This window comes from Schistocerca gregaria, chromosome 2, assembly GCF_023897955.1.
Source record: "Schistocerca gregaria isolate iqSchGreg1 chromosome 2, iqSchGreg1.2, whole genome shotgun sequence".
Lineage (NCBI taxonomy): Eukaryota > Metazoa > Arthropoda > Insecta > Orthoptera > Acrididae > Schistocerca > Schistocerca gregaria.
The window spans coordinates 970,977,837-971,001,524 of record NC_064921.1 but is presented as its reverse complement, the minus strand read 5'-3'; the positions used below and the strand labels follow the sequence as shown (position 1 = coordinate 971,001,524).

The following is a 23,688-nucleotide window of genomic DNA, read 5'->3' as shown; positions in this document are numbered from 1 at the left end:
GTGGGGCTCGAACCCACAACCCTTGGATTAAGAGTCTCACGCTCTACCGACTTTTTTTTTTTTTGTACATCTCATTTTATTCGGTTTTGTTTTTTTTTTTTTGTCCGACGCCTTATCCATTTTTTTTAAGTCCGACGCCTTATCCATTTTTTTTTTCTCCTGAACGACCCTTTTTTTTTTAGGCGCCTCGGACCGCTTTTTATTGTGTTTTATAAGGATGCATATCAGTAGGCGCATGACGGGGACAACGAGGGCAGGGGTCAAAAAACTCGAGGCCTGGCCACGATGCCCCCACCATCACTCCCACCGAATGGCTCCTTCAGTGCATTTTAATTGTTATAGAAAAGCGGGTATAGTCGTGTATATTTTTCGCCTGCTCTCATTATTGTGGTAAGGAGCACTGGTTGTACGACATCTGGGGGTGAGATCCCATTGCAAAGCCGTCATTCGAGTTTTCAGTCAACAGACATTCGAGTAAGAAACATGTGATTATACTGCAAATACAGCGAGCATTTATGGGACACTTATTGGGGGGCAGACGTAACATGAATGGATAAAAGAATAGGCATTTCCTTCATCTTGAACGTAGATTCATACTTCACTTCTTCATTACCCCTAAAATAGTACATTTAGTGTTAGACTGTGCGCTTTAACCAACACCTATTCGTTCGAATAAAATGATCAACATGTTTCCATACATTTTCCTGTGGTCTGCATGTTGCTGAATGTTGCTGTACTCCATTTGCATAAAAAGCTTGAATTCCCTTTCGTCGTCACCACCTATTTTATTGATAATGTAATGAACAAACTGTCCCATTAACCAGTGTATTGCATTATTTTTGGTTTTCGGGTAATATTTAGCTTCAGGTCTGAAAAGCACCATAGGAGTAATGGAATTGGGTGACGTTCGTTGCAGTAGTGCAAGACTTTTCCTGAGCCAATGCCAATTGTTGAGATTGCCAGCACACGTAAATCTATGAATCACAGTGTCAACTAGTTTACATTTCTGACATAAGGGGGTTTCAGCTTTCCCAATTTTATAAAGCGGCTCGTTGGTGCTGACAATATTATTGACGGCTTTGTACCATGCCGTTACCACATCTGAATTGAGCCCGTTAAAACTAATATTCTCCCAAATTGCATCCCAGTTGTGAGTCATATATTTCGTGGCAATTTTATTTTGTCCTTCATATTGTTGTTTCTGTCTCATGATATCTCTGGCTGTAATGTGCAGTGAAGTTCTGAGTTTCTCGTTAACATAGCTCAATTCTGTGTACAAGATCCTAACGTATCGCAGTCGGGGGTTAATTTTTTGTACGTCTGCCGGTGGTTGAAGGCTTTCTGGTTGGACACATTTAAACAATTGTGTAGTAATACTGTCGGGGTTGGAGTGAAATATGTTTAAAGACCTTTTTATGAAAAGCGAAGAAGCTTTATTGCGTATGTCTACCAGTCCGAGGCCTCCATTTCTAGGATGTAAAGTCGCAGTTCTTAGGTTAACCCTGAAGATTTCCCCCTTCCATAAGAAATTTGCAACCCTCGACATTATTTTCTGAGCTATCAACTTCGGCAAGGGAAAAACTTGTGCCATATAGAATGCCTTTGAGAGAATGCATAAGTTAATGAACCTGACCCTCTGAACCTGGTTCATAAGTCGTTGTGAGTTCTCAATAAGTCCCCCTTGAATCTTTGTTAAAACCTCTTTCCAATTGAGGGCTGTCATCCTCATTGGACATGCCGTCAGGATTGTCCCCAGGGTTTTATGTGTGGTAACTGACTTCGCCCAATCGATTTGTATCCGTTCAAGACCCCGCATTCCCAGGATTGTACTTTTATTTTCGTTTGTTGTCGCACCCGATGCGTGGCAGTAGTTTTGAAGAATGGCCCCTAGTCGAATTACATCATCTTGCCCTCTTATGACGACACCAACATCGTCAGCATAGGCTCTCACTACAGTTTTCCTGCCAGTTATAGTTATGCCCTTTAACCTTTCATGAACACTTCTTAAAAATGGCTCTAACGACACAACAAACAAAAACATAGATAATGGACTTCCCTGTGGGATGCCGCGGTTTATTTGAATTTGCCGCGTCAGCTGACAGTTGACAGCTAATTTAGCGTTCAGACCAGTAGCAACGTTTTTTATAACATTAACTGTTTTGTGGACGAGTCCCATTTTTGTCAGTACCTCAAATAGGAAGCGGTGATTCACCGAGTCGAAAGCCTTAGTAAAATCTATAAAAAGTAAAGCACATTTGATATTGGAAACCGATGTTAAGGCGATGATGTCTCTATATTCAGAAATCGTATTAAAAATACTTCTATTTGCTGCACATGACTGATGTTGACTAATTAATTTGTCGGTCAGAGGGGAAAGTCTCTTTTTTAAAATCCTGCATACTATTTTGTAGTCAGAGTTTAAGAGTGAAATAGGGCGGTAATTGTTTAAACTTTTCGTCCCTTTGTTTTTCGGTAAAAGTACAATTGTGCTGTCTTTAAAATCTGCAGGTATCGTCTGCTCGTTAAAAATCTCATTGACAATGCATGTAAACGTGTCACCAATTAAAAACCAGAACTTTCTGTAAAATTCTACAGGGAGTCCGTCGGGTCCAGCAGATTTATTCACCGGGGACTTGGTTATTGTCTCACGAACCTCTTCGTTACTGACTTCAGAAAGGATTTCGTCGTTTTCAGAACTTGTCAATTGTGGGGATAAAACACTGAGAAACTCTTGCAGAGACCCCTCTTGAGGTGGGCTGGAGGAATATAATGCATAGTAGTACTGGTATACTGCATTTAGAATCTCCTTCTGAGACGTCAGTGTTGTCCCATTGGGGGTTTTAAGTTCACTAATAACAGTGCGTCGCCTATTCTTTGCATGCCGAAGCAGATGATATAAGGATGTTGTTTCATCATCTACCACCGACTTCGCCTTTGACTTCAGTTTTAAACCTTCCATCTGTTGTCTTTTAATGGCGAGTAATTTCGCTTTGGTGTGTCTGATGTCTTGTAATCTAATGGTTGACACGTTTGCCTGTTCATAGAGGTCTCGCAACAAACTGTAATAAAATTCCATACTGTTTTTTAACTCCCACGCTCTTTCTCTGCTGTATCTGATACACACTTTTCTCAGTCTCGGCTTTGCAACCTTAATCCACCAGTCTAAGGTTGTTCGCAGATGATGCTGTAATTTACCGTCTAGTAAGGTCATCCGAAGACCAGTATCAGCTGCAAAGCGATTTAGAAAAGATTGCTGTATGGTGTGTCAGGTGGCAGTTGACGCTAAATAACGAAAAGTGTGAGATGATCCACATGAGTTCCAAAAGAAATCCGTTGGAATTCGATTACTCGATAAATAGTACAATTCTCAAGGCTGTCAATTCAACTAAGTACCTGGGTGTTAAAATTACAAACAACTTCAGTTGGAAGGACCACATAGATAATATTGTCGGGAAGGCGAGCCAAAGGTTGCGTTTCATTGGCAGGACACTTAGAAGATGCAACAAGACAACTAAAGAGACAGCTTACACTACACTCGTTCGTCCTCTGTTAGAATATTGCTGCGCGGTGTGGGATCCTTACCAGGTGGGATTGACGGAGGACATCGAGAGGGTGCAAAGAAGGGCAGCTCGTTTTGTATTATCGCGTTATAGGGGAGAGAGTGTGGCAGATATGATACACGAGTTGGGATGGAAGTCATTACAGCATAGACGTTTTTCGTCGCGGCGAGACCTTTTTACGAAATTTCAGTCACCAACTTTCTCTTCCGAATGCGAAAATATTTTGTTGAGCCCAACCTACATAGGTAGGAATGATCATCAAAATAAAATAAGAGAAATCAGAGCTCGAACAGAAAGGTTTAGGTGTTCGTTTTTCCCGCTCGCTGTTCGGGAGTGGAATAGTAGAGAGATAGTATGATTGTGGTTCGATGAACCCTCTGCCAAGCACTTAAATGTGAATTGCAGAGTAGTCATGTAGATGTAGATGTAATACTGTGGGGTGCCTCTCGATCGATCGCAGACATAAGGTCCACGCATCCGATACCGCGTCTGCCAAATCTTGCTCTTTTAAGAGAGAGACATTTAGATGCCACTGGTTCCTAAAAATCTGAATCGGCTGTGGAGATAAATTAATGCACGCCTTCATACTGCAGTGGTCACTAAAATATACAGGTACGATTTCTGAATTTAGTAGACATCTTTCCAAGTTTTGGGAAACATAGATTCTGTCTATTCTACTGCGCGAAGTCTGTGTTATATACGTATATTCAACCTTCGTTGGATATTTTAGTTCCCATGCGTCCTTTAGTTTTAGGTCGGTTACTAGGCGTTTAAGTTCTAAAGAACCGTTAAAATGTGGTTGTTGATCTTTACGATTTAACACACAGTTAAAATCACCGCCCATTATAAAACTGTTTGGGTTTCGACGTAATAAATATATAAGTTCCTCTTTATAAAATGCTGCCCTGTCCTGTCTATTACTATTTCCTGAGGGCGCGTATAAGTTAATCAATGTGGTACCTAAAACGTTAATACTAATTGCCCTTCCAGATTCCAACCGCTCCACTTGAGATACGGGAATCCCTTCCCTGAGCAGAAACGCTGTTCCTATATGTGTGTCACAAGATACGTTAACAATTGCGGTGTATCCTGGTATTACAAATTCCGTCATTACAACCTCCTGTAGCAAAGAGATATCGGTTCCAGAGTCATACAAAAATTCCTTGAGAGCAGCTAGCTTTAATGAGGTTCGAATTTTATTTATATTGATCGTTGTGATAGAGTATGCTTGCATCTCTAACTTGCTACTGGCCACCGACAAAGTTGGTCAAAAAAACTGTTGTACTTTTGGTATGCTGAAATCCGGTTTAGAACTACAGTCATTCAGAACTTGGTAGCAGTCCTAGTAACACGGTCGCTAAACGTTACTTTGTCTGCCATTGTCATCCCGCACCTTAGTACTGAGGGGCTGTTCGACATTGAGTGTGTCAGGAGGCTCATCTGGAGCACCTTCTCTGACAATTTCATATCGTATATTTTTCTGTGATTTTACGTCCGACTTGTCCGCTTTTTGTTTGGCTTGGGTGCGAGAAACAGTAAGATTCGGTTGTGGTTTTAGCGTACGGCGGTGGACGCCCTGAAACCCGTGACCTGATTTTGTTGTGGCAACACTCGACGCGGCCGCTTCAGCAGCAGTGTCTAGAAAGACCTGGTTTGTAAACACTGTCTGCTGTTTACATGCTACCTTCGGTTGTTGTGACGCTTGCGACGGTGTTTGCTTATTTTCCGGTTCAGGAGTAAACACTTTCACCTGTTTACACTCTGGTGCCGGTTGCTGTGCTGTTGCGGTGTCGCGGTGTTGTTGTTCTACCGCTTCCGCGAACTTCCCGTCAGTAAACAGCTGATTATCGCTGTTTACAGCTGGGCAAGTTGTCACTGCTTGGGGGACTTCTACTTTCTCGCTGTCGGCAGCTGCCGTTGCATTTTCTGGCAGTGAGCGAGATGTATCAGAAACTGCAATTAAATCTACTTGCATTCCGTCTAGGGGCAAATGCAAATTTTCATCGCCAGCTTTCTGTTTACGTACAGCAGGAGATTGTCGGGAGGTGTCATCATCAGAATGATCATCTGTATGTTCAAGTGGTCGTTTCTTGGTTAGTACGTCTAACTCACGGGCAGAGGAATCACAATTGAAGCGTGTTACCAGGGGTGGAAAATCACTGCCATCAACAGCAATAGTTCCAGTACTAGGTACAGGATCCGAACCCTCACCCTGTTTGGCCGTGTTATCGGTTGCCAAAACTTCGCTCAAGGTCATCTTGCGGCGTTGGACTAAATTTGTTTTTAGTACAAAGACACGACGGGGACAGTCCTGCCTTAAATGACCCGATTCATTGCATATATGGCACGTAGGGGTTTGACCAGTATAAATCACGTGTGCTTTATGCCCGTCAACAGTTATATGAGACGGGATATTCGTCTTTACTTCCATCTCTACCGAACGAATACCATTGAAGCTCTGAATTTTAAATTGCTTCGACCAACGTTCGTTAACTATATCCTTTACCTCACCATATTGAGACAGGGCAACCTTGATTTTCTCATTATCTATCTCGATAGGTAAATTTAACACCCGCACAGATCTATAAAGAGCATCAGCTCTCCTGATAGCCACTTTACTTGTAGTGCCGTCTCTATGCAAAAATTCGACATGATACCCGAATTTTCCAATAATTTTATCGACCGAAACGGGATCCAAAAACTTTACGAAAACACAGTAGTTGTCAGTATCTAGCTGAGTGGTATGCACCATATCAGAATTTATGCCAAGTACCTGATCAAGCCAATCATGAATTTCCAGAGCAGTCGGCTGAACACGTCGTGTTTCCTTAGCGAAGGCAAAAACCAGCGTATTCTTCCTCACAGTTGTAGCCATGGTATGCAGTAATCAACGGGAGATTCCGGTAATTACCGAAAACTCCACAAACGACAAATAATCGTCGGTAGAAAACACAAAAACAGAACACAGGAGGCAGAAAAAACACGAGTTACACACGAAGAAAATCACAAAACTCAAGAACACTGAAACGCAAAGGTAAACACTGGCGAAACACTGACTACACGCAGCAACGGTGACACGTCCGTACGCGTCGGCAGCTAGCGCCAGATTCAAAGGCTCTGTATACTTTCTTATTCCTACTCATTGCTTTACGTCCGTCCCTGTCTGCCGTCTGCACACACTGCTACTCAGCGCGGCCATATAGACGCACAGGAAATGCAATCATCGGCTGCAACTGCAAACATTGCCCAGATTAAGTTTTATAATGCTCGATGGTGTCGATTAGGTTAAAATATGCAAGTAGGAAGTGTCTGAAGTATGTCAGAGGACTGCTAAGTGTATTACGAGTCTTATCATGCTGTCTGGTTCCATGGTGTAACGGTTAGCACTCTGGATTCTGAATCCAGCGATCCGAGTTCGAATCTCGGTGGAACCTTCGTTTAGTCTAAATTTTCTGTAATAAGAGTTTCTCGCTGAGGAAGTAGCAGCAATAGGCTCACGGCGTTAGTTTCTACGTTTGTGTAAAAAACGATGCGTCTATAAAACGGCCGAATATTGGTGCGACTTTGTGACCTATATAGAACATTAAACGAGTAATACCTGTAAGAGCAAGCAATTTTACGATAATCCGAAGAAATATCATTATCCCACGAAGGTTAAAAATCCCATGATTATCAACTAGCTATTACAAGCTGAGCAAATGAATTTCCTTTAAAATAGGTTTAAAACATAGGGAGGTTCTGACTCAGTGGGCATTCTCTGGAGCCTCTTTGCTGATGAGATTAGAAAAACAGTCCTCTGGGCCGGATTTGAACCAGCGACCTATGGATAACTGTGAATCTTCCACTACAGTCCACCGCTCTACCAACTGAGCTACCAGAGGCTCTGTATACTTTCTTATTCCTACTCATTGCTTTACGTCCGTCCCTGTCTGCCGTCTGCACACACTGCTACTCAGCGCGGCCATATAGACGCACAGGAAATGCAATCATCGGCTGCAACTGCAAACATTGCCCAGATTAAGTTTTATAATGCTCGATGGTGTCGATTAGGTTAAAATATGCAAGTAGGAAGTGTCTGAAGTATGTCAGAGGACTGCTAAGTGTATTACGAGTCTTATCCTGCTGTCTGGTTCCATGGTGTAACGGTTAGCACTCTGGACTCTGAATCCAGCGATCCGAGTTCGAATCTCGGTGGAACCTTCGTTTAGTCTAAATTTTCTGTAATAAGAGTTTCTCGCTGATTAAGTAGCAGCAATAGGCTCACGGCGTTAGTTTCTACGTTTGTATAAAAAACGATGCGTCTATAAAACGGCCGAATATTGGTGCGACTTTGTGACCTATATAGAACATTAAACGAGTAATACCTGTAAGAGCAAGCAATTTTACGATAATTCGAAGAAATATCATTATCCCACGAAGGTAAAAAATCCCATGATTATCAACTAGCTATTACAAGCTGAGCAAATGAATTTCCTTTAAAATAGGTTTAAAACATAGGGAGGTTCTGACTCAGTGGGCATTCTCTGGAGTCTCTTTGCTGATGAGATTAGAAAAACAGTCCTCTGGGCCGGATTTGAACCAGCGACCTATGGATAACTGTGAATCCTCCACTACAGTCCACCGCTCTACCAACTGAGCTCCCAGAGGCTCTGTATATATTTTCTTATTCCTACTCATTGCTTTACGTCCGTCCCTGTCTGCCGTCTGCACACACTGCTACTCAGCGCGGCCATATAGACGCACAGGAAATGCAATCATCGGCTGCAACTGCAAACATTGCCCAGATTAAGTTTTATAATGCTCGATGGTGTCGATTAGGTTAAAATATGCAAGTAGGAAGTGTCTGAAGTATGTCAGAGGACTGCTAAGTGTATTACGAGTCTTATCATGCTGTCTGGTTCCATGGTGTAACGGTTAGCACTCTGGACTCTGGTTCCAGCGATCCGAGTTCGAATCTCGGTGGAACCTTCGTTTAGTCTAAATTTTGTGTAATAAGAGTTTCTCGCTGATGAAGTAGCAGCAATAGGCTCACGGCGTTTGTTTCTACGTTTGTGTAAAAAACGATGCGTCTATAAAACGGCCGAATATTGGTGCGACTTTGTGACCTATATAGAACATTAAACGAGTAATACCTGTAAGAGCAAGCAATTTTACGATAATTCGAAGAAATATCATTATCCCACGAAGGTTAAAAATCCCATGATTATCAACTAGCTATTACAAGCTGAGCAAATGAATTTCCTTTAAAATAGGTTTAAAACATAGGGAGGTTCTGACTCAGTGGGCATTCTCTGGAGCCTCTTTGCTGATGAGATTAGAAAAACAGTCCTCTGGGCCGGATTTGAACCAGCGACCTATGGATAACTGTGAATCCTCCACTACAGTCCACCGCTCTACCAACTGAGCTACCAGAGGCTCTGTATACTTTCTTATTCCTACTCATTGCTTTACGTCCGTCCCTGTCTGCCGTCTGCACACACTGCTACTCAGCGCGGCCATATAGACGCACAGGAAATGCAATCATCGGCTGCAACTGCAAACATTGCCCAGATTAAGTTTTATAATGCTCGATGGTGTCGATTAGGTTAATATATGCAAGTAGGAAGTGTCTGAAGTATGTCAGAGGACTGCTAAGTGTATTACGAGTCTTATCCTGCTGTCTGGTTCCATGGTGTAACGGTTAGCACTCTGGACTCTGAATCCAGCGATCCGAGTTCGAATCTCGGTGGAACCTTCGTTTAGTCTAAATTTTCTGTAATAAGAGTTTCTCGCTGAGGAAGTAGCAGCAATAGGCTCACGGCGTTAGTTTCTACGTTTGTGTAAAAAACGATGCGTCTATAAAACGGCCGAATATTGGTGCGACTTTGTGACCTATATAGAACATTAAACGAGTAATACCTGTAAGAGCAAGCAATTTTACGATAATTCGAAGAAATATCATTATCCCACGAAGGTTAAAAATCCCATGACTATCAACTAGCTATTACAAGCTGAGCAAATGAATTTCCTTTAAAATAGGTTTAAAACATAGGGAGGTTCTGACTCAGTGGGCATTCTCTGGAGCCTCTTTGCTGATGAGATTAGAAAAACAGTCCTCTGGGCCGGATTTGAACCAGCGACCTATGGATAACTGTGAATCTTCCACTACAGTCCACCGCTCTACCAACTGAGCTACCAGAGGCTCTGTATACTTTCTTATTCCTACTCATTGCTTTACGTCCGTCCCTGTCTGCCGTCTGCACACACTGCTACTCAGCGCGGCCATATAGACGCACAGGAAATGCAATCATCGGCTGCAACTGCAAACATTGCCCAGATTAAGTTTTATAATGCTCGATGGTGTCGATTAGGTTAAAATATGCAAGTAGGAAGTGTCTGAAGTATGTCAGAGGACTGCTAAGTGTATTACGAGTCTTATCCTGCTGTCTGGTTCCATGGTGTAGCGGTTAGCACTCTGGACTCTGAATCCAGCGATCCGAGTTCGAATCTCGGTGGAACCTTCGTTTAGTCTAAATTTTGTGTAATAAGAGTTTCTCGCTGAGGAAGTAGCAGCAATAGGCTCACGGCGTTAGTTTCTACGTTTGTGTAAAAAACGATGCGTCGATAAAACGGCCGAATATTGGTGCGACTTTGTGACCTATATAGAACATTAAACGAGTAATACCTGTAAGAGCAAGCAATTTTACGGTAATTCGAAGAAATATCATTATCCCACGAAGGTTAAAAATCCCATGATTATCAACTAGCAATTACAAGCTGAGCAAATGAATTTCCTTTAAAATAGGTTTAAAACATAGGGAGGTTCTGACTCAGTGGGCATTCTCTGGAGCCTCTTTGCTGATGAGATTAGAAAAACAGTCCTCTGGGCCGGATTTGAACCAGCGACCTATGGATAACTGTGAATCCTCCACTACAGTCCACCGCTCTACCAACTGAGCTACCAGAGGCTCTGTATACTTTCTTATTCCTACTCATTGCTTTACGTCCGTCCCTGTCTGCCGTCTGCACACACTGCTACTCAGCGCGGCCATATAGACGCACAGGAAATGCAATCATCGGCTGCAACTGCAAACATTGCCCAGATTAAGTTTTATAATGCTCGATGGTGTCGATTAGGTTAAAATATGCAAGTAGGAAGTGTCTGAAGTATGTCAGAGGACTGCTAAGTGTATTACGAGTCTTATCCTGCTGTCTGGTTCCATGGTGTAGCGGTTATCACTCTGGACTCTGAATCCAGCGATCCGAGTTCGAATCTCGGTGGAACCTTCGTTTAGTCTAAATTTTGTGTAATAAGAGTTTCTCGCTGAGGAAGTAGCAGCAATAGGCTCACGGCGTTAGTTTCTACGTTTGTGTAAAAAACGATGCGTCTATAAAACGGCCGAATATTGGTGCGACTTTGTGACCTATATAGAACATTAAACGAGTAATACCTGTAAGAGCAAGCAATTTTACGATAATTCGAAGAAATATCATTATCCCACGAAGGTTAAAAATCCCATGATTATCAACTAGCTATTACAAGCTGAGCAAATGAATTTCCTTTTAAATAGGTTTAAAACATAGGGAGGTTCTGACTCAGTGGGCATTCTCTGGAGCCTCTTTGCTGATGAGATTAGAAAAACAGTCCTCTGGGCCGGATTTGAACCAGCGACCTATGGATAACTGTGAATCCTCCACTACAGTCCACCGCTCTACCAACTGAGCTACCAGAGGCTCTGTATACTTTCTTATTCCTACTCATTGCTTTACGTCCGTCCCTGTCTGCCGTCTGCACACACTGCTACTCAGCGCGGCCATATAGACGCACAGGAAATGCAATCATCGGCTGCAACTGCAAACATTGCCCAGATTAAGTTTTATAATGCTCGATGGTGTCGATTAGGTTAAAATATGCAAGTAGGAAGTGTCTGAAGTATGTCAGAGGACTGCTAAGTGTATTACGAGTCTTATCCTGCTGTCTGGTTCCATGGTGTAACGGTTAGCACTCTGGACTCTGAATCCAGCGATCCGAGTTCGAATCTCGGTGGAACCTTCGTTTAGTCTAAATTTTGTGTAATAAGAGTTTCTCGCTGAGGAAGTAGCAGCAATAGGCTCACGGCGTTAGTTTCTACGTTTGTGTAAAAAACGATGCGTCTATAAAACGGCCGAATATTGGTGCGACTTTGTGACCTATATAGAACATTAAACGAGTAATACCTGTAAGAGCAAGCAATTTTACGATAATTCGAAGAAATATCATTATCCCACGAAGGTTAAAAATCCCATGATTATCAACTAGCTATTACAAGCTGAGCAAATGAATTTCCTTTAAAATAGGTTTAAAACATAGGGAGGTTCTGACTCAGTGGGCATTCTCTGGAGCCTCTTTGCTGATGAGATTGGAAAAACAGTCCTCTGGGCCGGATTTGAACCAGCGACCTATGGATAACTGTGAATCCTCCACTACAGTCCACCGCTCTACCAACTGAGCTACCAGAGGCTCTGTATACTTTCTTATTCCTACTCATTGCTTTACGTCCGTCCCTGTCTGCCGTCTGCACACACTGCTACTCAGCGCGGCCATATAGACGCACAGGAAATGCAATCATCGGCTGCAACTGCAAACATTGCCCAGATTAAGTTTTATAATGCTCGATGGTGTCGATTAGGTTAAAATATGCAAGTAGGAAGTGTCTGAAGTATGTCAGAGGACTGCTAAGTGTATTACGAGTCTTATCCTGCTGTCTGGTTCCATGGTGTAACGGTTAGCAGTCTGGGCTCTGAATCCAGCGACCCGAGTTCGAATCTCGGTGGAACCTTCGTTTAGTCTAAATTTTCTGTAATAAGAGTTTCTCGCTGAGGAAGTAGCAGCAATAGGCTCACGGCGTTAGTTTCTACGTTTGTGTAAAAAACGATGCGTCTATAAAACGGCCGAATATTGGTGCGACTTTGTGACCTATATAGAACATTAAACGAGTAATACCTGTAAGAGCAAGCAATTTTACGATAATTCGAAGAAATATCATTATCCCACGAAGGTTAAAAATCCCATGATTATCAACTAGCTATTACAAGCTGAACAAACGAATTTCCTTTAAAATAGGTTTAAAACATAGGGAGGTTCTGACTCAGTGGGCATTCTCTGGAGCCTCTTTGCTGATGAGATTAGAAAAACAGTCCTCTGGGCCGGATTTGAACCAGCGACCTATGGATAACTGTGAATCCTCCACTACAGTCCACCGCTCTACCAACTGAGCTACCAGAGGCTCTGTATACATTCTTATTCCTACTCATTGCTTTACGTCCGTCCCTGTCTGCCGTCTGCACACACTGCTAATCAGCGCGGCCATATAGACGCACAGGAAATGCAATCATCGGCTGCAACTGCAAACATTGCCCAGATTAAGTTTTATAATGCTCGATGGTGTCGATTAGGTTAAAATATGCAAGTAGGAAGTGTCTGAAGTATGTCAGAGGACTGCTAAGTGTATTACGAGTCTTATCCTGCTGTCTGGTTCCATGGTGTAACGGTTAGCACTCTGGACTCTGAATCCAGCGATCCGAGTTCGAATCTCGGTGGAACCTTCGTTTAGTCTAAATTTTCTGTAATAAGAGTTTCTCGCTGAGGAAGTAGCAGCAATAGGCTCACGGCGTTAGTTTCTACGTTTGTGTAAAAAACGATGCGTCTATAAAACGGCCGAATATTGGTGCGACTTTGTGACCTATATAGAACATTAAACGAGTAATACCTGTAAGAGCAAGCAATTTTACGATAATTCGAAGAAATATCATTATCCCACGAAGGTTAAAAATCCCTTGATTATCAACTAGCTATTACAAGCTGAGCAAATGAATTTCCTTTAAAATAGGTTTAAAACATAGGGAGGTTCTGACTCAGTGGGCATTCTCTGGAGCCTCTTTGCTGATGAGATTAGAAAAACAGTCCTCTGGGCCGGATTTGAACCAGCGACCTATGGATAACTGTGAATCCTCCACTACAGTCCACCGCTCTACCAACTGAGCTACCAGAGGCTCTGTATACTTTCTTATTCCTACTCATTGCTTTACGTCCGTCCCTGTCTGCCGTCTGCACACACTGCTACTCAGCGCGGCCATATAGACGCACAGGAAATGCAATCATCGGCTGCAACTGCAAACATTGCCCAGATTAAGTTTTATAATGCTCGATGGTGTCGATTAGGTTAAAATATGCAAGTAGGAAGTGTCTGAAGTATGTCAGAGGACTGCTAAGTGTATTACGAGTCTTATCCTGCTGTCTGGTTCCATGGTGTAACGGTTAGCACTCTGGACTCTGAATCCAGCGATCCGAGTTCGAATCTCGGTGGAACCTTCGTTTAGTCTAAATTTTGTGTAATAAGAGTTTCTCGCTGAGGAAGTAGCAGCAATAGGCTCACGGCGTTAGTTTCTACGTTTGTGTAAAAAACGATGCGTCTATAAAACGGCCGAATATTGGTGCGACTTTGTGACCTATATAGAACATTAAACGAGTAATACCTGTAAGAGCAAGCAATTTTACGGTAATTCGAAGAAATATCATTATCCCACGAAGGTTAAAAATCCCATGATTATCAACTAGCTATTACAAGCTGAGCAAATGAATTTCCTTTAAAATAGGTTTAAAACATAGGGAGGTTCTGACTCAGTGGGCATTCTCTGGAGCCTCTTTGCTGATGAGATTAGAAAAACAGTCCTCTGGGCCGGATTTGAACCAGCGACCTATGGATAACTGTGAATCCTCCACTACAGTCCACCGCTCTACCAACTGAGCTACCAGAGGCTCTGTATACTTTCTTATTCCTACTCATTGCTTTACGTCCGTCCCTGTCTGCCGTCTGCACACACTGCTACTCAGCGCGGCCATATAGACGCACAGGAAATGCAATCATCGGCTGCAACTGCAAACATTGCCCAGATTAAGTTTTATAATGCTCGATGGTGTCGATTAGGTTAAAATATGCAAGTAGGAAGTGTCTGAAGTATGTCAGAGGACTGCTAAGTGTATTACGAGTCTTATCCTGCTGTCTGGTTCCATGGTGTAGCGGTTAGCACTCTGGACTCTGAATCCAGCGATCCGAGTTCGAATCTCGGTGGAACCTTCGTTTAGTCTAAATTTTGTGTAATAAGAGTTTCTCGCTGAGGAAGTAGCAGCAATAGGCTCACGGCGTTAGTTTCTACGTTTGTGTAAAAAACGATGCGTCTATAAAACGGCCGAATATTGGTGCGACTTTGTGACCTATATAGAACATTAAACGAGTAATACCTGTAAGAGCAAGCAATTTTACGATAATTCGAAGAAATATCATTATCCCACGAAGGTTAAAAATCCCATGATTATCAACTAGCTATTACAAGCTGAGCAAATGAATTTCCTTTAAAATAGGTTTAAAACATAGGGAGGTTCTGACTCAGTGGGCATTCTCTGGAGCCTCTTTGCTGATGAGATTAGAAAAACAGTCCCCTGGGCCGGATTTGAACCAGCGACCTATGGATAACTGTGAATCCTCCACTACAGTCCACCGCTCTACCAACTGAGCTACCAGAGGCTCTGTATACTTTCTTATTCCTACTCATTGCTTTACGTCCGTCCCTGTCTGCCGTCTGCACACACTGCTACTCAGCGCGGCCATATAGACGCACAGGAAATGCAATCATCGGCTGCAACTGCAAACATTGCCCAGATTAAGTTTTATAATGCTCGATGGTGTCGATTAGGTTAAAATATGCAAGTAGGAAGTGTCTGAAGTATGTCAGAGGACTGCTAAGTGTATTACGAGTCTTATCCTGCTGTCTGGTTCCATGGTGTAACGGTTAGCACTCTGGACTCTGAATCCAGCGATCCGAGTTCGAATCTCGGTGGAACCTTCGTTTAGTCTAAATTTTGTGTAATAAGAGTTTCTCGCTGAGGAAGTAGCAGCAATAGGCTCACGGCGTTAGTTTCTACGTTTGTGTAAAAAACGATGCGTCTATAAAACGGCCGAATATTGGTGCGACTTTGTGACCTATATAGAACATTAAACGAGTAATACCTGTAAGAGCAAGCAATTTTACGATAATTCGAAGAAATATCATTATCCCACGAAGGTTAAAAATCCCATGATTATCAACTAGCTATTACAAGCTGAGCAAATGAATTTCCTTTAAAATAGGTTTAAAACATAGGGAGGTTCTGACTCAGTGGGCATTCTCTGGAGCCTCTTTGCTGATGAGATTGGAAAAACAGTCCTCTGGGCCGGATTTGAACCAGCGACCTATGGATAACTGTGAATCCTCCACTACAGTCCACCGCTCTACCAACTGAGCTACCAGAGGCTCTGTATACTTTCTTATTCCTACTCATTGCTTTACGTCCGTCCCTGTCTGCCGTCTGCACACACTGCTACTCAGCGCGGCCATATAGACGCACAGGAAATGCAATCATCGGCTGCAACTGCAAACATTGCCCAGATTAAGTTTTATAATGCTCGATGGTGTCGATTAGGTTAAAATATGCAAGTAGGAAGTGTCTGAAGTATGTCAGAGGACTGCTAAGTGTATTACGAGTCTTATCCTGCTGTCTGGTTCCATGGTGTAACGGTTAGCAGTCTGGGCTCTGAATCCAGCGACCCGAGTTCGAATCTCGGTGGAACCTTCGTTTAGTCTAAATTTTCTGTAATAAGAGTTTCTCGCTGAGGAAGTAGCAGCAATAGGCTCACGGCGTTAGTTTCTACGTTTGTGTAAAAAACGATGCGTCTATAAAACGGCCGAATATTGGTGCGACTTTGTGACCTATATAGAACATTAAACGAGTAATACCTGTAAGAGCAAGCAATTTTACGATAATTCGAAGAAATATCATTATCCCACGAAGGTTAAAAATCCCATGATTATCAACTAGCTATTACAAGCTGAACAAACGAATTTCCTTTAAAATAGGTTTAAAACATAGGGAGGTTCTGACTCAGTGGGCATTCTCTGGAGCCTCTTTGCTGATGAGATTAGAAAAACAGTCCTCTGGGCCGGATTTGAACCAGCGACCTATGGATAACTGTGAATCCTCCACTACAGTCCACCGCTCTACCAACTGAGCTACCAGAGGCTCTGTATACATTCTTATTCCTACTCATTGCTTTACGTCCGTCCCTGTCTGCCGTCTGCACACACTGCTAATCAGCGCGGCCATATAGACGCACAGGAAATGCAATCATCGGCTGCAACTGCAAACATTGCCCAGATTAAGTTTTATAATGCTCGATGGTGTCGATTAGGTTAAAATATGCAAGTAGGAAGTGTCTGAAGTATGTCAGAGGACTGCTAAGTGTATTACGAGTCTTATCCTGCTGTCTGGTTCCATGGTGTAACGGTTAGCACTCTGGACTCTGAATCCAGCGATCCGAGTTCGAATCTCGGTGGAACCTTCGTTTAGTCTAAATTTTCTGTAATAAGAGTTTCTCGCTGAGGAAGTAGCAGCAATAGGCTCACGGCGTTAGTTTCTACGTTTGTGTAAAAAACGATGCGTCTATAAAACGGCCGAATATTGGTGCGACTTTGTGACCTATATAGAACATTAAACGAGTAATACCTGTAAGAGCAAGCAATTTTACGGTAATTCGAAGAAATATCATTATCCCACGAAGGTTAAAAATCCCATGATTATCAACTAGCTATTACAAGCTGAGCAAATGAATTTCCTTTAAAATAGGTTTAAAACATAGGGAGGTTCTGACTCAGTGGGCATTCTCTGGAGCCTCTTTGCTGATGAGATTAGAAAAACAGTCCTCTGGGCCGGATTTGAACCAGCGACCTATGGATAACTGTGAATCCTCCACTACAGTCCACCGCTCTATCAACTGAGCTACCAGAGGCTCTGTATACTTTCTTATTCCTACTCATTGCTTTACGTCCGTCCCTGTCTGCCGTCTGCACACACTGCTACTCAGCGCGGCCATATAGACGCACAGGAAATGCAATCATCGGCTGCAACTGCAAACATTGCCCAGATTAAGTTTTATAATGCTCGATGGTGTCGATTAGGTTAAAATATGCAAGTAGGAAGTGTCTGAAGTATGTCAGAGGACTGCTAAGTGTATTACGAGTCTTATCCTGCTGTCTGGTTCCATGGTGTAGCGGTTAGCACTCTGGACTCTGAATCCAGCGATCCGAGTTCGAATCTCGGTGGAACCTTCGTTTAGTCTAAATTTTGTGTAATAAGAGTTTCTCGCTGAGGAAGTAGCAGCAATAGGCTCACGGCGTTAGTTTCTACGTTTGTGTAAAAAACGATGCGTCTATAAAACGGCCGAATATTGGTGCGACTTTGTGACCTATATAGAACATTAAACGAGTAATACCTGTAAGAGCAAGCAATTTTACGATAATTCGAAGAAATATCATTATCCCACGAAGGTTAAAAATCCCATGATTATCAACTAGCTATTACAAGCTGAGCAAATGAATTTCCTTTAAAATAGGTTTAAAACATAGGGAGGTTCTGACTCAGTGGGCATTCTCTGGAGCCTCTTTGCTGATGAGATTAGAAAAACAGTCCTCTGGGCCGGATTTGAACCAGCGACCTATGGATAACTGTGAATCCTCCACTACAGTCCACCGCTCTACCAACTGAGCTACCAGAGGCTCTGTATACTTTCTTATTCCTACTCATTGCTTTACGTCCGTCCCTGTCTGCCGTCTGCACACACTGCTACTCAGCGCGGCCATATAGACGCACAGGAAATGCAATCATCGGCTGCAACTGCAAACATTGCCCAGATTAAGTTTTATAATGCTCGATGGTGTCGATTAGGTTAAAATATGCAAGTAGGAAGTGTCTGAAGTATGTCAGAGGACTGCTAAGTGTATTACGAGTCTTATCCTGCTGTCTGGTTCCATGGTGTAACGGTTAGCACTCTGGACTCTGAATCCAGCGATCCGAGTTCGAATCTCGGTGGAACCTTCGTTTAGTCTAAATTTTGTGTAATAAGAGTTTCTCGCTGAGGAAGTAGCAGCAATAGGCTCACGGCGTTAGTTTCTACGTTTGTGTAAAAAGCGATGCGTCTATAAAACGGCCGAATATTGGTGCGACTTTGTAACCTATATAGAACATTAAACGAGTAATACCTGTAAGAGCAAGCAATTTTACGATAATTCGAAGAAATATCATTATCCCACGAAGGTTAAAAATCCCATGATTATCAACTAGCTATTACAAGCTGAGCAAATGAATTTCCTTTAAAATAGGTTTAAAACATAGGGAGGTTCTGACTCAGTGGGCATTCTCTGGAGCCTCTTTGCTGATGAGATTGGAAAAACAGTCCTCTGGGCCGGATTTGAACCAGCGACCTATGGATAACTGTGAATCCTCCACTACAGTCCACCGCTCTACCAACTGAGCTACCAGAGGCTCTGTATACTTTCTTATTCCTACTCATTGCTTTACGTCCGTCCCTGTCTGCCGTCTGCACACACTGCTACTCAGCGCGGCCATATAGACGCACAGGAAATGCAATCATCGGCTGCAACTGCAAACATTGCCCAGATTAAGTTTTATAATGCTCGATGGTGTCGATTAGGTTAAAATATGCAAGTAGGAAGTGTCTGAAGTATGTCAGAGGACTGCTAAGTGTATTACGAGTCTTATCCTGCTGTCTGGTTCCATGGTGTAACGGTTAGCAGTCTGGGCTCTGAATCCAGCGACCCGAGTTCGAATCTCGGTGGAACCTTCGTTTAGTCTAAATTTTCTGTAATAAGAGTTTCTCGCTGAGGAAGTAGCAGCAATAGGCTCACGGCGTTAGTTTCTACGTTTGTGTAAAAAACGATGCGTCTATAAAACGGCCGAATATTGGTGCGACTTTGTGACCTATATAGAACATTAAACGAGTAATACCTGTAAGAGCAAGCAATTTTACGATAATTCGAAGAAATATCATTATCCCACGAAGGTTAAAAATCCCATGATTATCAACTAGCTATTACAAGCTGAACAAATGAATTTCCTTTAAAATAGGTTTAAAACATAGGGAGGTTCTGACTCAGTGGGCATTCTCTGGAGCCTCTTTGCTGATGAGATTAGAAAAACAGTCCTCTGGGCCGGATTTGAACCAGCGACCTATGGATAACTGTGAATCCTCCACTACAGTCCACCGCTCTACCAACTGAGCTACCAGAGGCTCTGTATACATTCTTATTCCTACTCACTGCTTTACGTCCGTCCCTGTCTGCCGTCTGCACACACTGCTAATCAGCGCGGCCATATAGACGCACAGGAAATGCAATCATCGGCTGCAACTGCAAACATTGCCCAGATTAAGTTTTATAATGCTCGATGGTGTCGATTAGGTTAAAATATGCAAGTAGGAAGTGTCTGAAGTATGTCAGAGGACTGCTAAGTGTATTACGAGTCTTATCCTGCTGTCTGGTTCCATGGTGTAACGGTTAGCACTCTGGACTCTGAATCCAGCGATCCGAGTTCGAATCTCGGTGGAACCTTCGTTTAGTCTAAATTTTCTGTAATAAGAGTTTCTCGCTGAGGAAGTAGCAGCAATAGGCTCACGGCGTTAGTTTCTACGTTTGTGTAAAAAACGATGCGTCTATAAAACGGCCGAATATTGGTGCGACTTTGTGACCTATATAGAACATTAAACGAGTAATACCTGTAAGAGCAAGCAATTTTACGATAATTCGAAGAAATATCATTATCCCACGAAGGTTAAAAATCCCATGATTATCAACTAGCTATTACAAGCTGAGCAAATGAATTTCCTTTAAAATAGGTTTAAAACATAGGGAGGTTCTGACTCAGTGGGCATTCTCTGGAGCCTCTTTGCTGATGAGATTAGAAAAACAGTCCTCTGGGCCGGATTTGAACCAGCGACCTATGGATAACTGTGAATCCTCCACTACAGTCCACCGCTCTACCAACTGAGCTACCAGAGGCTCTGTATACTTTCTTATTCCTACTCATTGCTTTACGTCCGTCCCGGTCTGCCGTCTGCACACACTGCTACTCAGCGCGGCCATATGGACGCACAGGAAATGCAATCATCGGCTGCAACTGCAAACATTGCCCAGATTAAGTTTTATAATGCTCGATGGTGTCGATTAGGTTAAAATATGCAAGTAGGAAGTGTCTGAAGTAGGTCAGAGGACTGCTAAGTGTATTACGAGTCTTATCCTGCTGTCTGGTTCCATGGTGTAACGGTTAGCACTCTGGACTCTGAATCCAGCGATCCGAGTTCGAATCTCGGTGGAACCTTCGTTTAGTCTAAATTTTCTGTAATAAGAGTTTCTCGCTGAGGAAGTAGCAGCAATAGGCTCACGGCGTTAGTTTCTACGTTTGTGTAAAAAACGATGCGTCTATAAAACGGCCGAATATTGGTGCGACTTTGTGACCTATATAGAACATTAAACGAGTAATACCTGTAAGAGCAAGCAATTTTACGATAATTCGAAGAAATATCATTATCCCACGAAGGTTAAAAATCCCATGATTATCAACTAGCTATTACAAGCTGAGCAAATGAATTTCCTTTAAAATAGGTTTAAAACATAGGGAGGTTCTGACTCAGTGGGCATTCTCTGGAGCCTCTTTGCTGATGAGATTAGAAAAACAGTCCTCTGGGCCGGATTTGAACCAGCGACCTATGGATAACTGTGAATCCTCCCCTACAGTCCACCGCTCTACCAACTGAGCTACCAGAGGCTCTGTATACTTTCTTATTCCTACTCATTGCTTTACGTCCGTCCCTGTCTGCCGTCTGCACACACTGCTACTCAGCGCGGCCATATAGACGCACAGGAAATGCAATCATCGGCTGCAACTGCAAACATTGCCCAGATTAAGTTTTATAATGCTCGATGGTGTCGATTAGGTTAAAATATGCAAGTGGGAAGTGTCTGAAGTATGTCAGAGGACTGCTAAGTGTATTACGAGTCTTATCCTGCTGTCTGGTTCCATGGTGTAACGGTTAGCACTCTGGACTCTGAATCCAGCGATCCGAGTTCGAATCTCGGTGGAACCTTCGTTTAGTCTAAATTTTCTGTAATAAGAGTTTCTCGCTGAGGAAGTAGCAGCAATAGGCTCACGGCGTTAGTTTCTACGTTTGTGTAAAAAACGATGCGTCTATAAAACGGCCGAATATTGGTGCGACTTTGTGACCTATATAGAACATTAAACGAGTAATACCTGTAAGAGCAAGCAATTTTACGATAATTCGAAGAAATATCATTATCCCACGAAGGTTAAAAATCCCATGATTATCAACTAGCTATTACAAGCTGAGCAAATGAATTTCCTTTAAAATAGGTTTAAAACATAGGGAGGTTCTGACTCAGTGGGCATTCTCTGGAGCCTCTTTGCTGATGAGATTAGAAAAACAGTCCTCTGGGCCGGATTTGAACCAGCGACCTATGGATAACTGTGAATCCTCCACTACAGTCCACCGCTCTACCAACTGAGCTACCAGAGGCTCTGTATACTTTCATATTCCTACTCATTGCTTTACGTCCGTCCCTGTCTGCCGTCTGCACACACTGCTACTCAGCGCGGCCATATAGACGCACAGGAAATGCAATCATCGGCTGCAACTGCAAACATTGCCCAGATTAAGTTTTATAATGCTCGATTGTGTCGATTAGGTTAAAATATGCAAGTAGGAAGTGTCTGAAGTATGTCAGAGGACTGCTAAGTGTATTACGAGTCTTATCCTGCTGTCTGGTTCCATGGAGTAACGGTTAGCACTCTGGACTCTGAATCCAGCGATCCGAGCTCGAATCTCGGTGGAACCTTCGTTTAGTCTAAATTTTCTGTAATAAGAGTTTCTCGCTGAGGAAGTAGCAGCAATAGGCTCACGGCGTTAGTTTCTACGTTTGTGTAAAAAACGATGCGTCTATAAAACGGCCGAATATTGGTGCGACTTTGTGACCTATATAGAACATTAAACGAGTAATACCTGTAAGAGCAAGCAATTTTACGATAATTCGAAGAAATATCATTATCCCACGAAGGTTAAAAATCCCATGATTATCAACTAGCTATTACAAGCTGAGCAAATGAATTTCCTTTAAAATAGGTTTAAAACATAGGGAGGTTCTGACTCAGTGGGCATTCTCTGGAGCCTCTTTGCTGATGAGATTAGAAAAACAGTCCTCTGGGCCGGATTTGAACCAGCGACCTATGGATAACTGTGAATCTTCCACTACAGTCCAACGCTCTACCAACTGAGCTACCAGAGGCTCTGTATACTTTCATATTCCTACTCATTGCTTTACGTCCGTCCCTGTCTGCCGTCTGCACACGCTGCTACTCAGCGCGGCCATATAGACGCACAGAAAATGCAATCATCGGCTGCAACTGCAAACATTGCCCAGATTAAGTTTTATAATGCTCGATGGTGTCGATTAGGTTAAAATATGCAAGTAGGAAGTGTCTGAAGTATGTCAGAGGACTGCTAAGTGTATTACGAGTCTTATCCTGCTGTCTGGTTCCATGGTGTAACGGTTAGCACTGGGGACTCTGAATCCAGCGATCCGAGTTCGAATCTCGGTGGAACCTTCGTTTAGTCTAAATTTTCTGTAATAAGAGTTTCTCGCTGAGGAAGTAGCAGCAATAGGCTCACGGCGTTAGTTTCTACGTTTGTGTAAAAAACGATGCGTCTATAAAACGGCCGAATATTGGTGCGACTTTGTGACCTATACAGAACATTAAACGAGTAATACCTGTAAGAGCAAGCAATTTTACGATAATTCGAAGAAATATCATTATCCCACGAAGGTTAAAAATCCCATGATTATCAACTAGCTATTACAAGCTGAGCAAATGAATTTCCTTTAAAATAGGTTTAAAACATAGGGAGGTTCTGACTCAGTGGGCATTCTCTGGAGCCTCTTTGCTGATGAGATTAGAAAAACAGTCCTCTGGGCCGGATTTGAACCAGCGACCTATGGATAACTGTGAATCCTCCACTACAGTCCACCGCTCTACCAACTGAGCTACCAGAGGCTCTGTATACTTTCTTATTCCTACTCATTGCTTTACGTCCGTCCCTGTCTGCCGTCTGCACACACTGCTACTCAGCGCGACCATATAGACGCACAGGAAATGCAATCATCGGCTGCAACTGCAAACATTGCCCAGATTAAGTTTTATAATGCTCGATGG

General features: G+C 42.8%; 42 non-coding genes across 42 annotated transcripts; 20 read left to right on the top strand and 22 right to left on the bottom strand.

Annotated features, from left to right (window-relative positions):
- The first annotated feature begins 6,922 nt into the window (after positions 1-6,922).
- Trnaq-cug (transfer RNA glutamine (anticodon CUG)) lies at positions 6,923-6,994 on the top strand. The gene has a single exon. It is a non-coding gene; the product is annotated as a tRNA-Gln (tRNA).
- Positions 6,995-7,352: 358 nt separating this feature from the next.
- On the bottom strand, positions 7,353-7,441 carry Trnay-gua (transfer RNA tyrosine (anticodon GUA)). The gene is given in 2 exon segments: positions 7,353-7,388; positions 7,405-7,441. It is a non-coding gene; the product is annotated as a tRNA-Tyr (tRNA).
- A 247-nt stretch (positions 7,442-7,688) lies between these two features.
- On the top strand, positions 7,689-7,760 carry Trnaq-cug (transfer RNA glutamine (anticodon CUG)). Its single transcript has one exon. It is a non-coding gene; the product is annotated as a tRNA-Gln (tRNA).
- Positions 7,761-8,118: 358 nt separating this feature from the next.
- Trnay-gua (transfer RNA tyrosine (anticodon GUA)) lies at positions 8,119-8,207 on the bottom strand. The gene is given in 2 exon segments: positions 8,119-8,154; positions 8,171-8,207. It is a non-coding gene; the product is annotated as a tRNA-Tyr (tRNA).
- Positions 8,208-8,456: 249 nt separating this feature from the next.
- Positions 8,457-8,528, top strand: Trnaq-cug (transfer RNA glutamine (anticodon CUG)). The gene has a single exon. It is a non-coding gene; the product is annotated as a tRNA-Gln (tRNA).
- A 358-nt stretch (positions 8,529-8,886) lies between these two features.
- Trnay-gua (transfer RNA tyrosine (anticodon GUA)) lies at positions 8,887-8,975 on the bottom strand. The gene is given in 2 exon segments: positions 8,887-8,922; positions 8,939-8,975. It is a non-coding gene; the product is annotated as a tRNA-Tyr (tRNA).
- Positions 8,976-9,222: 247 nt separating this feature from the next.
- Trnaq-cug (transfer RNA glutamine (anticodon CUG)) lies at positions 9,223-9,294 on the top strand. Its single transcript has one exon. It is a non-coding gene; the product is annotated as a tRNA-Gln (tRNA).
- A 358-nt stretch (positions 9,295-9,652) lies between these two features.
- Trnay-gua (transfer RNA tyrosine (anticodon GUA)) lies at positions 9,653-9,741 on the bottom strand. The gene is given in 2 exon segments: positions 9,653-9,688; positions 9,705-9,741. It is a non-coding gene; the product is annotated as a tRNA-Tyr (tRNA).
- A 247-nt stretch (positions 9,742-9,988) lies between these two features.
- Positions 9,989-10,060, top strand: Trnaq-cug (transfer RNA glutamine (anticodon CUG)). Its single transcript has one exon. It is a non-coding gene; the product is annotated as a tRNA-Gln (tRNA).
- A 358-nt stretch (positions 10,061-10,418) lies between these two features.
- Positions 10,419-10,507, bottom strand: Trnay-gua (transfer RNA tyrosine (anticodon GUA)). Its single transcript is given in 2 exon segments — positions 10,419-10,454; positions 10,471-10,507. It is a non-coding gene; the product is annotated as a tRNA-Tyr (tRNA).
- Positions 10,508-10,754: 247 nt separating this feature from the next.
- Positions 10,755-10,826, top strand: Trnaq-cug (transfer RNA glutamine (anticodon CUG)). Its single transcript has one exon. It is a non-coding gene; the product is annotated as a tRNA-Gln (tRNA).
- Positions 10,827-11,184: 358 nt separating this feature from the next.
- Trnay-gua (transfer RNA tyrosine (anticodon GUA)) lies at positions 11,185-11,273 on the bottom strand. The gene is given in 2 exon segments: positions 11,185-11,220; positions 11,237-11,273. It is a non-coding gene; the product is annotated as a tRNA-Tyr (tRNA).
- Positions 11,274-11,520: 247 nt separating this feature from the next.
- Trnaq-cug (transfer RNA glutamine (anticodon CUG)) lies at positions 11,521-11,592 on the top strand. The gene has a single exon. It is a non-coding gene; the product is annotated as a tRNA-Gln (tRNA).
- A 358-nt stretch (positions 11,593-11,950) lies between these two features.
- Trnay-gua (transfer RNA tyrosine (anticodon GUA)) lies at positions 11,951-12,039 on the bottom strand. Its single transcript is given in 2 exon segments — positions 11,951-11,986; positions 12,003-12,039. It is a non-coding gene; the product is annotated as a tRNA-Tyr (tRNA).
- Positions 12,040-12,286: 247 nt separating this feature from the next.
- On the top strand, positions 12,287-12,358 carry Trnaq-cug (transfer RNA glutamine (anticodon CUG)). Its single transcript has one exon. It is a non-coding gene; the product is annotated as a tRNA-Gln (tRNA).
- A 358-nt stretch (positions 12,359-12,716) lies between these two features.
- On the bottom strand, positions 12,717-12,805 carry Trnay-gua (transfer RNA tyrosine (anticodon GUA)). The gene is given in 2 exon segments: positions 12,717-12,752; positions 12,769-12,805. It is a non-coding gene; the product is annotated as a tRNA-Tyr (tRNA).
- A 247-nt stretch (positions 12,806-13,052) lies between these two features.
- On the top strand, positions 13,053-13,124 carry Trnaq-cug (transfer RNA glutamine (anticodon CUG)). The gene has a single exon. It is a non-coding gene; the product is annotated as a tRNA-Gln (tRNA).
- A 358-nt stretch (positions 13,125-13,482) lies between these two features.
- On the bottom strand, positions 13,483-13,571 carry Trnay-gua (transfer RNA tyrosine (anticodon GUA)). The gene is given in 2 exon segments: positions 13,483-13,518; positions 13,535-13,571. It is a non-coding gene; the product is annotated as a tRNA-Tyr (tRNA).
- A 247-nt stretch (positions 13,572-13,818) lies between these two features.
- Trnaq-cug (transfer RNA glutamine (anticodon CUG)) lies at positions 13,819-13,890 on the top strand. The gene has a single exon. It is a non-coding gene; the product is annotated as a tRNA-Gln (tRNA).
- Positions 13,891-14,248: 358 nt separating this feature from the next.
- Positions 14,249-14,337, bottom strand: Trnay-gua (transfer RNA tyrosine (anticodon GUA)). Its single transcript is given in 2 exon segments — positions 14,249-14,284; positions 14,301-14,337. It is a non-coding gene; the product is annotated as a tRNA-Tyr (tRNA).
- Positions 14,338-14,584: 247 nt separating this feature from the next.
- Trnaq-cug (transfer RNA glutamine (anticodon CUG)) lies at positions 14,585-14,656 on the top strand. The gene has a single exon. It is a non-coding gene; the product is annotated as a tRNA-Gln (tRNA).
- Positions 14,657-15,014: 358 nt separating this feature from the next.
- On the bottom strand, positions 15,015-15,103 carry Trnay-gua (transfer RNA tyrosine (anticodon GUA)). The gene is given in 2 exon segments: positions 15,015-15,050; positions 15,067-15,103. It is a non-coding gene; the product is annotated as a tRNA-Tyr (tRNA).
- A 247-nt stretch (positions 15,104-15,350) lies between these two features.
- Trnaq-cug (transfer RNA glutamine (anticodon CUG)) lies at positions 15,351-15,422 on the top strand. Its single transcript has one exon. It is a non-coding gene; the product is annotated as a tRNA-Gln (tRNA).
- A 358-nt stretch (positions 15,423-15,780) lies between these two features.
- Trnay-gua (transfer RNA tyrosine (anticodon GUA)) lies at positions 15,781-15,869 on the bottom strand. Its single transcript is given in 2 exon segments — positions 15,781-15,816; positions 15,833-15,869. It is a non-coding gene; the product is annotated as a tRNA-Tyr (tRNA).
- A 247-nt stretch (positions 15,870-16,116) lies between these two features.
- Positions 16,117-16,188, top strand: Trnaq-cug (transfer RNA glutamine (anticodon CUG)). Its single transcript has one exon. It is a non-coding gene; the product is annotated as a tRNA-Gln (tRNA).
- Positions 16,189-16,546: 358 nt separating this feature from the next.
- Positions 16,547-16,635, bottom strand: Trnay-gua (transfer RNA tyrosine (anticodon GUA)). The gene is given in 2 exon segments: positions 16,547-16,582; positions 16,599-16,635. It is a non-coding gene; the product is annotated as a tRNA-Tyr (tRNA).
- Positions 16,636-16,882: 247 nt separating this feature from the next.
- Trnaq-cug (transfer RNA glutamine (anticodon CUG)) lies at positions 16,883-16,954 on the top strand. The gene has a single exon. It is a non-coding gene; the product is annotated as a tRNA-Gln (tRNA).
- Positions 16,955-17,312: 358 nt separating this feature from the next.
- Trnay-gua (transfer RNA tyrosine (anticodon GUA)) lies at positions 17,313-17,401 on the bottom strand. Its single transcript is given in 2 exon segments — positions 17,313-17,348; positions 17,365-17,401. It is a non-coding gene; the product is annotated as a tRNA-Tyr (tRNA).
- Positions 17,402-17,648: 247 nt separating this feature from the next.
- Positions 17,649-17,720, top strand: Trnaq-cug (transfer RNA glutamine (anticodon CUG)). The gene has a single exon. It is a non-coding gene; the product is annotated as a tRNA-Gln (tRNA).
- Positions 17,721-18,078: 358 nt separating this feature from the next.
- Positions 18,079-18,167, bottom strand: Trnay-gua (transfer RNA tyrosine (anticodon GUA)). The gene is given in 2 exon segments: positions 18,079-18,114; positions 18,131-18,167. It is a non-coding gene; the product is annotated as a tRNA-Tyr (tRNA).
- A 247-nt stretch (positions 18,168-18,414) lies between these two features.
- On the top strand, positions 18,415-18,486 carry Trnaq-cug (transfer RNA glutamine (anticodon CUG)). Its single transcript has one exon. It is a non-coding gene; the product is annotated as a tRNA-Gln (tRNA).
- A 358-nt stretch (positions 18,487-18,844) lies between these two features.
- On the bottom strand, positions 18,845-18,933 carry Trnay-gua (transfer RNA tyrosine (anticodon GUA)). Its single transcript is given in 2 exon segments — positions 18,845-18,880; positions 18,897-18,933. It is a non-coding gene; the product is annotated as a tRNA-Tyr (tRNA).
- A 247-nt stretch (positions 18,934-19,180) lies between these two features.
- Positions 19,181-19,252, top strand: Trnaq-cug (transfer RNA glutamine (anticodon CUG)). Its single transcript has one exon. It is a non-coding gene; the product is annotated as a tRNA-Gln (tRNA).
- Positions 19,253-19,610: 358 nt separating this feature from the next.
- Positions 19,611-19,699, bottom strand: Trnay-gua (transfer RNA tyrosine (anticodon GUA)). The gene is given in 2 exon segments: positions 19,611-19,646; positions 19,663-19,699. It is a non-coding gene; the product is annotated as a tRNA-Tyr (tRNA).
- Positions 19,700-19,946: 247 nt separating this feature from the next.
- Positions 19,947-20,018, top strand: Trnaq-cug (transfer RNA glutamine (anticodon CUG)). The gene has a single exon. It is a non-coding gene; the product is annotated as a tRNA-Gln (tRNA).
- A 358-nt stretch (positions 20,019-20,376) lies between these two features.
- Positions 20,377-20,465, bottom strand: Trnay-gua (transfer RNA tyrosine (anticodon GUA)). The gene is given in 2 exon segments: positions 20,377-20,412; positions 20,429-20,465. It is a non-coding gene; the product is annotated as a tRNA-Tyr (tRNA).
- Positions 20,466-20,712: 247 nt separating this feature from the next.
- On the top strand, positions 20,713-20,784 carry Trnaq-cug (transfer RNA glutamine (anticodon CUG)). Its single transcript has one exon. It is a non-coding gene; the product is annotated as a tRNA-Gln (tRNA).
- Positions 20,785-21,142: 358 nt separating this feature from the next.
- Trnay-gua (transfer RNA tyrosine (anticodon GUA)) lies at positions 21,143-21,231 on the bottom strand. Its single transcript is given in 2 exon segments — positions 21,143-21,178; positions 21,195-21,231. It is a non-coding gene; the product is annotated as a tRNA-Tyr (tRNA).
- Positions 21,232-21,478: 247 nt separating this feature from the next.
- Trnaq-cug (transfer RNA glutamine (anticodon CUG)) lies at positions 21,479-21,550 on the top strand. Its single transcript has one exon. It is a non-coding gene; the product is annotated as a tRNA-Gln (tRNA).
- A 358-nt stretch (positions 21,551-21,908) lies between these two features.
- Positions 21,909-21,997, bottom strand: Trnay-gua (transfer RNA tyrosine (anticodon GUA)). Its single transcript is given in 2 exon segments — positions 21,909-21,944; positions 21,961-21,997. It is a non-coding gene; the product is annotated as a tRNA-Tyr (tRNA).
- Positions 21,998-22,674: 677 nt separating this feature from the next.
- Trnay-gua (transfer RNA tyrosine (anticodon GUA)) lies at positions 22,675-22,763 on the bottom strand. Its single transcript is given in 2 exon segments — positions 22,675-22,710; positions 22,727-22,763. It is a non-coding gene; the product is annotated as a tRNA-Tyr (tRNA).
- Positions 22,764-23,440: 677 nt separating this feature from the next.
- Trnay-gua (transfer RNA tyrosine (anticodon GUA)) lies at positions 23,441-23,529 on the bottom strand. The gene is given in 2 exon segments: positions 23,441-23,476; positions 23,493-23,529. It is a non-coding gene; the product is annotated as a tRNA-Tyr (tRNA).
- Positions 23,530-23,688: the final 159 nt, after the last annotated feature.